This window comes from Dermochelys coriacea, chromosome 9 (assembly GCF_009764565.3).
Source record: "Dermochelys coriacea isolate rDerCor1 chromosome 9, rDerCor1.pri.v4, whole genome shotgun sequence".
In the NCBI taxonomy this organism is placed as follows: domain Eukaryota; kingdom Metazoa; phylum Chordata; order Testudines; family Dermochelyidae; genus Dermochelys; species Dermochelys coriacea.
In genome coordinates this window covers 38,334,112-38,348,829 of record NC_050076.1, presented here as the reverse complement: position 1 = coordinate 38,348,829, position 14,718 = coordinate 38,334,112, and the positions used below count along the sequence as shown (strand labels likewise).

The following is a 14,718-nucleotide window of genomic DNA, read 5'->3' as shown; positions in this document are numbered from 1 at the left end:
GATCCTGCATTCTTTATGCATCTCAGCTCCCACTGAAGTCAATGGGAGTTTTAGTTCACAAGGAATGCAGAATTAGGCCTGATATGTCTCAAGTGTTTATATAATAGAAACTTACAGCATATCCACTTCATCTGCATCTTGTAGCTTTTATTTCTGTATCTGTGGAGCAGGTGCCTATTGCACACAATAAAATGTGTTACATTTCTGGTATAAAATAGTAACAGAATTAAAAACAAACTACAGATGGAAGCTAGATCATAAAAATGATATTTTGCACTCATTTAGCACTTTTCTGTGTCAAAACATTTTATAAGATGGGTAAGCATTTTACAGATGGGGAAACTGAGGCACGGGTAGAGTAACTTGTCTGTGGTCATGCAGCAAGTCAGTGCCAGACTTGGGAACAGAATCAAGGTCTCTTCATTCCCAATCTCACAGTGTAACAGGAATGATTAACTCCTAATATTTACTTTCCATTGTTAACACAAACATATTTGTATATTATTAATCATATTGAATTCTAGATTGTCTTCATGTTTAACTTTTGTTTGAAAATATCAAGTTTAAAAGTTATTTATGAAAACTACTTTTAAGCATCTACAATGCTCTGTGTAAAAAAGAAAATAAAAATCTCTCATGCTTTTTCCAAGTCTGTGTTTTAATTACAGTTGAGGCAAAACTAAAAAACTTTAATTCAAACCTATCCACCTCCACTCCAACACAAAGTTTAGTGACTCAAATAAAATGGACCAGAATCAAGAGCACTCTTGTTTCTTGAGTTTGATTTTGAAAAAGCAAAGCCTAGTTGACAAGATTTTACAAATACCATCTCCTTGGTCCATCTCTAACTTTATCCATATTTTGCTCATTCTTTTATCTTAATTTTTAAAAGTAAGATTTTAAAATGGATGATAAGTCATTTCCAATCATGCTTTTGGGGGTTTGAAATACAAGTCACTTTCTTCTTCTTTTCAATACAGACATACAAGAAAATGGTAGTCAATAATATTTATTTCAAATGAAAAGTACTATTATCCATGGAAACGACTGACAAATTTATGCTTCCACTCAAACGTAATTATGATCTAGCTTCCAAAGGTTGATGCAACCGTTAAAGTTGTTCTGGGATTTATTGGTGAATATGAATATCTCTTTTCTTTTCTTTTCTTTTTTTTTTTTTACTAACTTACCACAATGACTGACTCACTAATTGTTCCAGCAACAAGGTTTTAGTAATCTGGATTGTCTCTATCTATGCAAATTAGGCAGTGCTTTTATATAAAATATTTCTCTATTTCAGTTGGGGGCAAAAATATTTAAAATCAAGGTGAGCCTTATGAAAGGCCAGAGGTGCAGCCTTTGTTCATGTAAGAAGCCCCACAGAAATCAAAGGGACTACTCATGTGAGGAAGGACTAAGGGAAAACCTTTCACAGCATAATAGGGTCTTGAAGGCATCAAAATGGAAAACATAATTCAAACATGATATAAAACAGAATCATAGTACTACTCCATAGCCAGCTTGTTCATAATTAAAGATTCCTGTTCCACATGTGATACCAAGGTACTACATGAGAACACCCATCGAAGGAAATGGAAATTTTAAGCATGGCTCCACAGAGGGGGGGAAATTCTCCTCTCACTGTGAAAGAGAACTGAAAACATACAAAGGACATGTAGCACCGTGAGCATACATAATTAGAGTGGTGCGTGTGATCCTTTTCTGGAGGGCAGTCTCAACTGCTGCAGGCTTATCTGGCCACGAGAGTGGTTAACAAGGCTGGAATTTCAACAGCCACAGGCATTTCTCGGCTCCTTAATTTGGCTATTTTCAAGGCCAAACCCATCAATTACATTTTTGAAGTATATGTCATGGTGAAGTGCCAAGCCATTGTTTGCGCCTACTCAAGAAAACATCATCCACAACAGCCTCTCCACCACCGGGATAGCTAGGAGATATCCCAGTTGATACAACATGTGCAACATTGAAACCATCATCCTTGTCCCACATGTGCTATGTGTTACCATTCTTTTTCCATGCAATTCACTACAATTTGATATGTGGCCGGTTCTTCTGTATATCACAAACATCACATAGCTCAGCCATTGTTCATGTCATGTGCCACCTTGGCAAGCGGATATCCTCAAGAGCCCCCTGTGTAACAATTGGCATGCCCCCACCCCCAATGTGCTTATTCCATGCAGTCACCGAGGCGAGATGACACCATTTAAGCACAAGGCAGAGTCAGGGACAGTGAAGAGTCACCCTGCTCCAAAGGAGCACCTGATGGTGGGATACCTCAGAGCACAGCAGAAGGGCCTATTAATTAGACCTATATGGGGGTGCAGTTGGTCCCCTCCCCCTGTGCCAGTCCCAGTCCATGAGACAAACAAACCCACTATATAAACCCACACAGCAGAGGAAGTTTGGAAACAAACTTCCAAATTTTGTAGCTGGTCCCTAACTCCATAACGGATTGTACCAAAATCCAGGGGTCGGAACCACCCTGAACTTTGTAGCTCAAGCCCAACAGTGCACTGGTCTGTTCTGTGTGCTCTGCATTTTACGGTTAAGTCGTTTAACCACACATTCTTTATTAAATTAAGCATGTTCTACGGTGTTAACATGTTTTCTAAATTCTAAACTCAGACATCCAAATAAGTAATAGTAATAAAAAGAAAGGGAGGACTTGTAGCGCCTTAGAGACTAACACATTTATTTGAGCATAAGCTTTCATGAGCTACAGCTCACTTCATCGGATGCATTTCCACTGAATGCATCCGATGAAGTGATCTGTAGCTCACGAAAGCTTATACTCAAATAAATGTGTTAGTCTCTAAGGTGCCACAAGTCCTCTTTTCTTTTTGCGAGTACAGACTAACACGGCTGCTACTCTGAAACCAGTAATAAAAAGAGCTCTCTCCTTCTCTGAAAGAAAACCAGATATGGATAATTTAGGTCAGGTTACAGGGACATGCATGATACATTTGCAGAAGATGGATTTTCCCATAATATGGACTTGTTCTAAAGGAAGAGACAACTTAGATAAAGAGACAAAGATCCCAAGAAAGGTCCTTGCACGTTATTTAAATATTCATTTACAGCTTAGGCCACATTCTGCAATGGAAGTGTAAAAGAGGAAGATGTAAAATAAACACACACAGAAAAGAAGCCATGGTACACGGAACAAATAATGCTGGGATTCTGCAGTGTCAAATAAACAAAGCAAGACAAATGTAGATCCCTTTACAGTGGCAGGTTGGGCAAAATACTATAATTGACAGGAATAGTCTGTTATAAAATGTGGTTTATAGATGACCATAGAAAGAATGTTCTGAGGCACAGTACGCAGCAGACATTGCAGACCAAATAAGATACTTACAAAAGCTACACCTCTCACTGTTTCCTGATGTACTTGCAGCACCTGCTGTTCCCTGATGGCCTTTCTGAGTATTTAGCAGACTTAAGCTTTATTGTCCTGATAGCCACTGTTGTGCAGAACACTGCACAGGCGTCTTCCCACCATCACTACAGCACAGCTCTACAGTGACAGCTGTCACCCAACTGCACAGTGTCCAACGCAAGGACTACTCTCTCCCTCTTAGGAATGTGCATTAGATGGATGGTGGTAGTGATACAGTGGGGATGTTTTTTTATTCCCAAAGATGATTTTTCCACAGCAATGAGAAAGAAGACTTGTGTGTGTTGCCAGAAGAGTTGGGGAAATCGTCTGTGATGAAAGCAGATTTTAAAATGTCTGCTTTACTTTGCACCTTCCTGTTAGTCACATCTCGGCCTTCTTGCCCCACCATTCGCTGCTGTTCACTTTCACACACATGCACCCTCTGTACAATTTTAGTTGCATAACACTTGTTTTTCGTGCCCACAGAATGTATCAGTGCATGATAGATGACATTGCTGCTTGCACCCATTTTCTAATCCTTCTCATTAGTTTACATAAGTCACCATAAAACGTGCCCTCTTCTGTATTCAACATCCCGGAAACAAAAATCTGTCCACAATGTGCAGAATACTTTGTGGATATTAATTAAAACTCCTATGGCATTTATTCTCCCATTGCAAGGTCCGGCTCTGGGTTTTTTGCCACCCGAAGCAAAAAATTTGCCACCCCAAGCTCCGAGAGCACAACTGCCAAGTCAAAAAAAAAAAAAAGGATGGCCGGAATGCCGCGCCTGGAATTGTGCTGCCCCAAGCACATGCTTGCTTTCCTGGTGCCTAGAGCCAGTCCTGCCCATTGCACACGTACCTCCTATTACAATGCATGAATGCATACTGTTAGACATATAGTTCACCACCCATTCCAAGCTGTGTAAAAGCATAGAGGTAATATACTTATATTAATTATATGGAAATACTTTACAGTCTGTTCTCTCAGCTAAGAGGCCATTTACAGTATGTGAATAAGTCCCATTAATGAGTAATTTTCAGGGGCAGGGAAGTAGGAAGATCTGGGATTATCTCCCCTGGAATGGGGAACATGTTTTGATAATACCCTTCCTTAGGTGCAATCTGGTGGTGTATTCTCAAGAGAGAAGCAGCTTTTCTGAAGTATCTTTATGAGCTAGCAACAAGAGACACCACTGGCTGGATAATTTAGAAACTTCTTTCTGGCTATATCAACTCCACCACAGGCAGGGAACCTCTGAATTTGGCACCTTAATGCTCATAAATGCTTAAATTCACCATATTTAAAAAAAAAACAGGGAAGGAAACAACATAAGTACCTTCGGGCCTGATCCAAAGCCTATTAAAGACAATAGGAGTCTTTCCACTCATTTCAACAGACTTTTGGATCAGGCCCACAAAACCTCCTCCTCTATCTAAGAAGGTCATTAGTGAATGTTTACATCATGATGTAAAAAAAAGACTCATTAAATAATTCACAGCAATACAGCCATTTAATGTGAACCTCTGAAAGCCAAGGAGAAGGCAGGCCAGGAGAATCTCTGAGAATCAGACCCTCTGTGTCTGCAGTTGAACACCCATAAAACTGAGGCATCCAATGGTGGACACTTTTGAAAATTCTGGTCCCAGTGATTTGCTCAGATCAGTCTCAGCTGAAATTAGGTCTTAGCTAGGATTTCCTGATCTCCAGTCATGTGTTCAAACCACTAGACCACACCTTTCCGCCAGTAAGAATATTTATAACAGAAAGTACCAATTTATCTAATAAACACAGTGAACTATGAACTTCCTTTTTTATTTCTCTCTGGAGTCAATCCATTTAACACAGATGCCTTCACAGAAAAACATATTTTAAAAGTTGGGCTAATACTGCAAAATACGCTGTGGGAATATCAATTTAAATTTTTAACAAATATCCTTTGACTGTGCTTGTGCCCCTTTTTTGTCCATCTTCTGTGAATATTCTAGCAAACATACTCACTAGAAGGAGTGTTCAGAAAAAACAGCAAATTTTAAGAAGAATGGTCCAAATCCTAAATAGCTTTGAACGTCTGGGCCAATATTCACAGAAGGCAAATATCACATTACATTTGTATTGGTGAACAGTCACAGCAGAAAGCTGTAATATTAACACCTATTGTCTGTGGTGAGCTTTGGATCAAGCCCAATGTACATTCAATACCACTTAACGGCAGGTATCTGATAATGGTAGTCAGGCAGACAGCAGCACTCTTTGCAGATGTGGGGAGAGGACACACAGGCACAATCCCTTACTCTTATGAAAAGTGCTGTTCAATCTTCAATATCCATGAGGTGCAGGCAGGATCTTCATTTTTATGGTCCCATCTAAAAGCCACAGTGTGTGACATTCCTTGTTATACTTTCCCCATACAAAAAGAGCAAAGCAGTCTCATTTTCAGTCTAAATTACTTTAAACTTCAGATAGAGAAAAACAAACAGAAAAAACAACTATGAGAAGGAGAAGGCACAGTGACTCACTCAGTAACATGCTGCACCTGAACTGAACACAAAATGGCAACTGGCTCACAGCTGCTCCTGCAGACCCCTCTCAATTTAAAGATACAGCACACAAAACATAAACCAGACTGGTGTTGGATCATATTAAAGAAGTTTTGTATTAAAATCACAAATGAGTTTGATTCCCCATAATTAAAATTCCAGGGTATTACTAATTAAGAGGTCTCTTGGTTTTTGGTACTGTTTCTCTCCCTCTATGTGTGAAACTTGCAAGCTGCTAATTGTGTATAGTACATTCTAAGACAAAGTCTGTTCTCAAAGCAATTCTTTGTAACAACAACTACTCACACAGAGAGAGACTCAAAGCAATACTCCGTAACAACAGAAACAGCACCCAGAGACTCCCCGCCCTTTTTTGTTGTATTCATCTCACTTTGTTAACAATTGTGATTAAAACAGAGATAGAGGATGTATGTGGATGGATGCTTGATGTGGATAATAACTGACTGATTAGGGAGGTGCCAGCCTAAGAATCCAGTGTCCATCAGCTGAAGAAGGTGTCAAGTGGAAATAACCAGAGGAGCCCCGGAGGGCAGACTGGAATCCACCCAACAGCTTCAAGAATGGGAGAACCAAAGAACAAGATAACATCTGGCAGCACGGAGCTGTCAGGAATGTGCCATCTGCTGATTGATTCAGCAACAGCATGATGAAGCAATTCCCATAGACTGGCATAGGAAGAAATTTCTATAAAAATGGACTCTAGAAAGTGAGAACTTTGGGGTCTGATTCTGCAAACCAACTTCCAGGAGCATCAGATGAGCATCTGACAAGGCCCTGCTCCCTCTTCATGTCCAGGCCACCTGGCCAGTGGCTTGGCATGAGCAACTCTAAGGCTGGTAACTATGATAACAACCTTGCAGAACCTGTGTGTGTGTGTTTCAGAGTAGCAGCCGTGTTAGTCTGTATTCGCAAAAAGAAAAGGAGTACTTGTGGCACCTTAGAGACTAACAAATTATGTGTGTGTGTGTGTGTAAATAAATATGAAATTGAATGGAATGTTATAGCTATAACTAACTGCTTACTATGATTCTTTCTGTATTCACAATAAATGTGGCATTTTGCCTTTTCCCCTTTAATAAGATCCTGCTGGTTTTTATTTTATTGGTATAACACTGGTAACACTTCTTTTCACTCATAGAGCTATATATCAACACACTTCCAATGTATTTATATTCTAGTATATAGAAATGTGATGATTCCTTCTAAACAATGGTCACAGGCCAACTAAAGTTATCCTTGGCATTGCCAGGAAGTACTGCTTCTCAAAAACTAGCTAAAATCTGAAGTCTACCCAGTAAAAGAGAGCTACTTATCCAAATGAGCTCTCCCTCTTCTATGCTGCAGAACTTCTGATTCTGGCTTCCTTCAAATTTCTTGCCAGTGGACAAGAACAAATGTGAGTTGGTCTAGTTCCAAGTTAGAGTGACTTTCCTTCATGGTCATGGATGGTGTTAGAAACAGGAAGTCTCACTAACCAGTCTATTCCCTAGTCAGCCAGGTTGTTTTAAATTTAAGAATCTCCGTGGAGATTTGGAAATGTCCCACCACTCACCTCTGACCACTACATTGGGAAGACCTTGTTTGGTGGGATTTTTTTATTTATTTTTTTAAAATCTTCAGGCAATGTTTGGCCCCTGATGTGCTCTTCTATTATTGACAAATCTTTCCCTGAGGTCAGACTAGGAGAAATGTTTGTGTCATCCATTCTCCATCTCTTTTATAATAGATATAGCATAAATCCCACCTTCTAACTTTCCTCAGGGAAAGACATGTCAGCCAGAAGGAAAAGAAGTACTTTTAGCTTCTCCAGCCCATTTATTCTCTGAGCATCCCAACAATGTTCCTGATTTCTTTTCCAAAACTCCAACTGCTTTTCTGTTTGGGAAGTGGGGGTGAGAAATATAGCTGTCAGAGAAAGAGTATAGCTCCCTTCAAAATCATGATTAAGCTTCAGCCACTGGGGAGCCCAAGAATCTGGATCAAGTGAGGAGTATTAGCATCAACTATTAGGGGGATTTTCACAATACGTAACATAGCTTCCAAGGCCTGGCAGCTATGAAGACCATTTTGGCAGGATCAGGCCCTGGCTACAGCCTTTTAAAGTGTAGTTCTCTGTAAAAATGTCATCTTTTTACTAATCAGACCTGCTCCCTGTTTGTATTCAGAGTCAGGCCTGCTTACTTTACCAACAGAAGTACATTTTTGTTACTATTTTTAATGCTTGTTAACATTGCAGCACTAATACATCTATGGGAAAGTGAGCTGGATTCTATTCTGGTTCCCTCAGACTCAAAAAGTTTTCCGTTCCCAGAGCAAAGCCAAATTCTAACCTCAGTTACACCTGCTTAGCCCCACTAAAGACATTGTGGTTGCTCAGATGTAAATGAAGGGACAATTTGGCTGCAGAATATTTATGCACACATGTACATATATACATGGAGTGAAGTAATAACCAGACAAACAAAATGGCTGCCATGGGCAGTCATTTTCCATGTCTACCAAGGGAAGTGAGTGACTTGGAAGCCAGCTATATTTGCCTATTCTGTAGATAGGGGCAGGCAGGCAAGGCCTTGGAGAATGAGTAAGGGCTGAACAAACCTGAATAACCCAGAACAGCATGTGAAATAGCCACTCATACAGCCAGCAACCTGCATGCTCATCAGAAGTGATGGACAAACAGTTTGCTCTAATGTACTATTTAAAAAGTAGGCCTGCGTTCTATAACATACAGGATTGAGACCTATGAATTTGATGGAAAACAAGCATTCCAAATGCAAAATCAAATATCAGGAGCACTTTTTCCCTAATCCTGATCCCAGGGAAGTGGGATCCCATTGATTTCAAAGGGCGCAGGAGCAGACCCTATATACTGCACTTGCATGGGAGTGGACTCAGTGATCTAACATTTCTTTTCCAATTATAACATCTACTGTATAATACTATAATCTTGAATCACTAAGGGCTTGTCTACGCTGTCAATGTACAGCACTGCAACTTTCTCGCTCTGGGGTGTGAAAAAACACCCCCCTGAGCGCAGCAAGTTTCAGGGTTGTAAAGACAGTGCACCGGTATAGACAGTGCACCAGTGCCATGCTCCCAGCAGTGGTAGCTACACCCCTCATGGAGTGGGTTTTTTAGAGCACTGAGAGAGCTCTCTCTCAGCACTCTGCTGTGACTACATAAACCAGATTAAAGTGTTGCTAGTGTAGACTAATCCTAAATCAATGAACTGAGTGCACCAATTCACAAAGGGAGCCTTATCCTCTAAAACTAAAAACTATTTACCCAGGCTAATTTTTCCCCCTACAGTTACTCACACCTTCTTATCAACTTACAACTACAATACCCACCTGCTGAAGTGAAGAAACAGATTGACAGAGCCAGAAGAGTACCCAGAAGTCACCTACTACAGGACAGGCCCAACAAAGAAAATAACAGAATGCCACTACCCATCACCTTCAGCCCCCAACTGAAATCTCTCCAACGCATCATCAAGGATCTACAACCTATCCTGAAGGACGACCCATCACTCTCACAGATCTGGGGAGACAGGCCAGTCCTTGCTTACAGACAGCCCCCCAATCTGAAGCAAATACTCACCAGCAACCACACACCACACAACAGAACCACTAACCCAGGAACCTATCCTTGCAACAAAGCCCGTTGCCAACTGTGTCCACATATCTATTCAGGGGACACCATCATAGGGCCTAATAACATCAGCCACACTATCAGATGCTCGTTCACCTGCGCATCTACCAATGTGATATATGCCATCATGTGCCAGCAATGCCCCTCTGCCATGTACATTGGTCAAACTGGACAGTCTCTACATAAAAGAATAAATGGACACAAATCAGATGTCAAGAATTATAACATTCAAAAACTAGTTGGAGAACACTTCAATCTCTTTGATCACTCCATTACAGACCAAAAAGTTGCAATTCTTCAATAAAAAAACTTCAAAAACAGACTCCAATGAGAGACTGCTGAATTGGAATTAATTGGCAAACTGGATACAATTAACTTAGGCTTGAATAGAGACTGGGAGTGAATGGGTCTCCTGCTGGTAATAGCTCATCTTAAGTGATCACTCTCCTTACAGTGTGTATGATAACACCAATTGTTTCATGTTCTCTATGTATATAAATCTCCCCACTGTATTTTCCACTGAATGCATACGATGAAGTGAGCTGTAGCTCACAAAAGCTTTTGCTCAGATAAATTTGTTAGTCTCTAAGGTGCCACAAGTACTCCTTTTCTTCTTATCAACTGTTTGAAATGAGTCACCCTGATTACCACTACAAAAGTGATTTTTCCTCCCACTGATAATAGCCCACTTTATTTGAATTGTCTCATTAGAATTGGTAAGGCAGCCCCCATCTTTTCATGTACTCTGTATATATATCTTCCTACTGTATTTTCCATTTGATGCATCTTATGAAGTGGGTTTTAGCCCATGAAAGCTTATGCCCTAATAAATTTGTGAGTCTCAAAGGTGCCACAAGTACTCCTTGTTGTTTTTCCTCTATGTTACTTATCAGTTTAAAAAATGTATTCAAAGAACACAACCAAAGTGCATATACATAGTAACTGTTGCATGCCACACAGAGTGGTTAAAATGTTCCAGGCCTTCCTCCGCATTAAAGGCATGCAAGATGATATGAAAAGCTGAAGGCCTTATTGCAAAATATTGCAATGTAAACGTCTGATCATTACTCATCTAAGTAATCCTTGCAAATCCGTACTCCTGTCTTACTAAGTCAAGTAGTTTTCCCTTCACTAGAACTACTTGCACAAGCAAAGAATACTTAAGTTTGCAGGATTGGGTGCTAAAATTGTTAGTACCTGTTTGGAAGTATCAGTTCTTACATGCAAACACAGAGGGCCTGATTCTGCTTTTACTTATACCATTGTCACTCCACTGACTTCACTGGAGTTACTCCTGATTTTGATAGGTTAAGTGAGATCAGTATTGTGCACTGAGGGTTTTGCAAATGTTCCCAAGAATCCACAAATTTGATCTAGGATAGACTGACTGTTTTTCTTAGTGAAAATGACGAAATGGCAAGTCAGACTTAATGTTAGCTAAACACTTGCCATTTTTCTCTTTTTCTCAAAGACCTCCCTTTGCTAAAAATATTGAGTTGAGAACCACAAGATACTTTGCTTTTCATGAAACCCGTAGAAACATGACTTCCATCTCAGTTGGTCAATAGCATGATTTTTTTTCCCCACTAAGCTCTATTGGTAAGTTTGCAACAACCATCACTGAGCTTTTGCTACCTGGTTGATTCTTATGACCGGGTCCTGGCTACATGAGAGACTTCAATTCTTAGAACAGCAGCTCAAATCAAATTAACAGCCTTGAGATTTAAATGGGCAGGGGCTACTGGAAGGACATTTTCAATGAAGTGTTTTCCAACTATGGGATCACTCCCTACATCTAACAGCGCCTGAGTCAGTTGACCTTGCTGCAAGGCCTGCCTACTTTTATTCCAACCTTTCTCTGAGTAAGTGATTGAGGATATGGAGAGTGATGTGTGAGAGTAATTCTGATGGGTTATGGAGGGGGTTTAAGTCTGATTTGGTTAAATTAAGAATTTGATTTAACTGCGGTATGTAACAATAGAAAGGTGCATTTTAATAAAGTGGAGTAATTAACTAATGAGCTAGGAAAACTGGAGCAGTTACTGGTTTTCTGGGTTATGCATATGGGCCAAATCCTACTTAACTTGGCATATATATGTTCTTACAGGCAAGAGTAAGGTGAAAGGGATTTGATTTATGTTGCATAAACTTTCTGGACACTGAAATGTCAGCTGAAGATTATTTAGTCCTCACGTAATACAAATCTCTATGATGATCTATGTGATAGTATGGCTGATAAAGAAATTTCTACATAGCCATTTTTGGTTTGGACTTCCAAGATGAGCCACATGATGGATATCTAAATCCTTAAGAAAGACCCATTATGGACTCAGGCATGGTATAAACATTGGCAATGTTTGGCAGAAATTCTACTCCAAGACAGATATCCACTAAAATTTTTAAAAAATCATATTGTGGAATACATGTAACTCTTCTTATCATGCAGAGATCCACTGAAAGGTACAGGTTAAAAATTCTGATTTTTCAAGGAACTTTTGTCCACAAATATTTTTTAAGAATCTTAACTATCAGACTGGAGCAAAGTATCTTCAGAAGTAGCCAGGTGTTTGTGAAGAGTACATAGATTGTTATTTTATCAAGAGATTTGCAGATCAAACAAATAAATATGTATTGAAGAAAGACAGTAGGTAAAATGCTGATTTAAAAAAATCTCTATTTTATAGATTTTATATAGCTGGATGTATATTGCTGTAGTATCTCAGCACTGTCCATGTAAAATCAATAGCAATGTTCCTAGCAGTATCTAATCTATCTATCTTTTTATACCATGCTCACCACCATTGTATCTAAAGTTAAAGTCCCACAGTGGAACCAGTGTAATCATGGGACCAAGATCTGGCTTTCAGACTCTGCATTTTAGTTGAAACTCCATATCATAATTAGAGACTAACAAATTTATTTGAGCATAAGCTTTCATGAGCTACAGCTCACTTCACCGGATGCATTGCTGTAGCTCACAAAAGCTTATGCCCAAATAAATTTGTTAGTCTCGAAGGTGCCACAAGTACTCCTTTTCTTTTTGCGAATACAGACTAACACAGCTGCTACTCTGAAACATATCTTAATTGTACATCAGTAAAAGAGCCCTAAACTGCATATACTATATATGCTGTATTTGCATATTGAGGATGTGGTGGCATGCATTTCATAATACAGGTTTATGTTCTACAGCTGAGAATTGTTTCAAGGGCTAAATCCTTTTCACATGTCTTATCATATTAGGTTTGCCCCATAGTTTTGAGAAGGGACAATACATTCATCCTCACTAATGAAAATGAGAATCACCTACAAAATTATCATAATGAAGCCACATACAAAAAAATAGTGCACATATTGTTGCATTATTCTTATAGTTAGGGCCCAATCCCGCCATGCAATGAGTTTCCTAAATTCCCATTGCCTTCAATGGAATTTTTGGTCTCACCCAGCACCCCCTGCAATGAGCCACAGTGTTCAGTGTAAACAATAACCTTTCTTTTCTTTTCTTTTCTTTTCTTTTCTTTTCTTTTCTTTTCTTTCTTTAAACTATCATCAACAGTAAGATTAGGTGAAATGAAACCAAATTAATTAAAACTCAGTGAAATACTAAGCATCTTAGTACTCCAAAATTACATTGCATTTTATAATAAAATATATACATTCACATAACCTAAATATTTAATTATAAATATAAAATCCACAAAATTGTAAAATATAAATATATAATGCACATATCCTCAGACCATATTAAATAAAGAATCCATTCAGTTTCACATCTCACCAAGACAATTTGATCATTAATCCATGGAGGTTTTAGAAGCAAAGAAGGATTTTCCAAGACAGATAAATTGAAATGATCCTGCTTTGATCTCTATGGTTAAGAATCAGTTACAATGGAAGATGAACAGCAAGGGGCAGAGCTACTGGCCTTTTTATGGGTAACAAAGGTATCAGCAAACAACTACTTAATCAATATTTGGCCTGGGACACTGAAAACTTCCTTTTCAGATTTTAATTCCTAGTTGTAAAACAACTGTAGAGCAACCAGCGAGATAAGACATAAAACTGACTACTTAATTGCCTTTTACTGTCATGTTAGTTATATATGTACATTCTTAATAGTTCTTGAATCTTTATTTACCAGAATAAATAAATGACCTCCCATAGACTGCATCAAAGTCCAACCAACTAAATATTCTCAGCACATGAAACAGTTTAACTGTAATATGTCCACAGTGATTTTATTTTAATTTCATTATGCCTCACTTTTTCTCTAGTAACGGGATTTAAACAGAATTAGTTTAACAGCATGGGACAGCAGTACTTCAGGGCAAATGAAGTAAAATTATGCACCACGTTGCACTAAACAAAGTCTTGTGGTGAGTTATGTTTCTGTACATCACTTTTATTAGCAAGAGATCCCTGCATTTTGGGAACTTTTGGAAGCATACAAAACTTTTATTCATTTATTTTGTTCTCTCTCTCTCTCTCTCTCCCATACATGCATTTCAAGTGACATTTATATGGAGAAATTCACATTGACTACACTGGTCTGATTTATTGTGTTGTGTTTCACTCAATTTCTTCTTAAATTAACCAGAGAGCACTTTGTAGTTCAGCTTCATTTCCCAATACAGTTTTATTACTTAACCCTGGGGACTCTAAATAATCTATCATGATCAGCTTTATGTGTTCTCCCCTTCCAAATACATATCCCCATTCTTAACAATAAATGCATCTTATCAATAAATACAAAACTAAACCTTCCTCCAGCAAATATTAGATAACAAATTCACTTATTTCAATTGATACAACAGAAATTACCATCTTAAATCACCCAAAAATTATCTTCTAAGGTTTTCATCATCTTAGATTTTTTTGTAAATTTGAAATTATCTCTGACTAAACTTACAAAATCTTATCTTCCCAAATGATATCACTTTGGCTAATGCTGTGCCAAAAATCCTTAGCTTCAGAGAGAAATTTGCCCGAGTAATGAGTTCAGGATTAGACATCCCCCCCCATTATCATTTAGCCCTCAGCAGAACAAAACAAATCGAGGACCCAGTCCTGCAAGCAATAACCTATGTGAGTAACTTT

The 14,718-nt window shown here is 38.7% G+C and overlaps 1 protein-coding gene and 1 long non-coding RNA gene across 2 annotated transcripts in view; both read right to left on the bottom strand.

The window, feature by feature from the left end:
- The window catches only part of LOC122455702, a 15,149-nt gene extending 8,896 nt beyond the window's left edge, over positions 1-6,253 (bottom strand). Inside the window, exon 1 of the long non-coding RNA XR_006274109.1 lies at positions 6,243-6,253. This is a non-coding gene — a long non-coding RNA (uncharacterized LOC122455702). The remainder of the gene's footprint in view (positions 1-6,242) is intronic.
- Positions 1-14,718, bottom strand: part of PAX3 (paired box 3) — a 110,315-nt gene that overhangs the window by 81,935 nt on the left and 13,662 nt on the right. The window lies entirely within an intron of this gene.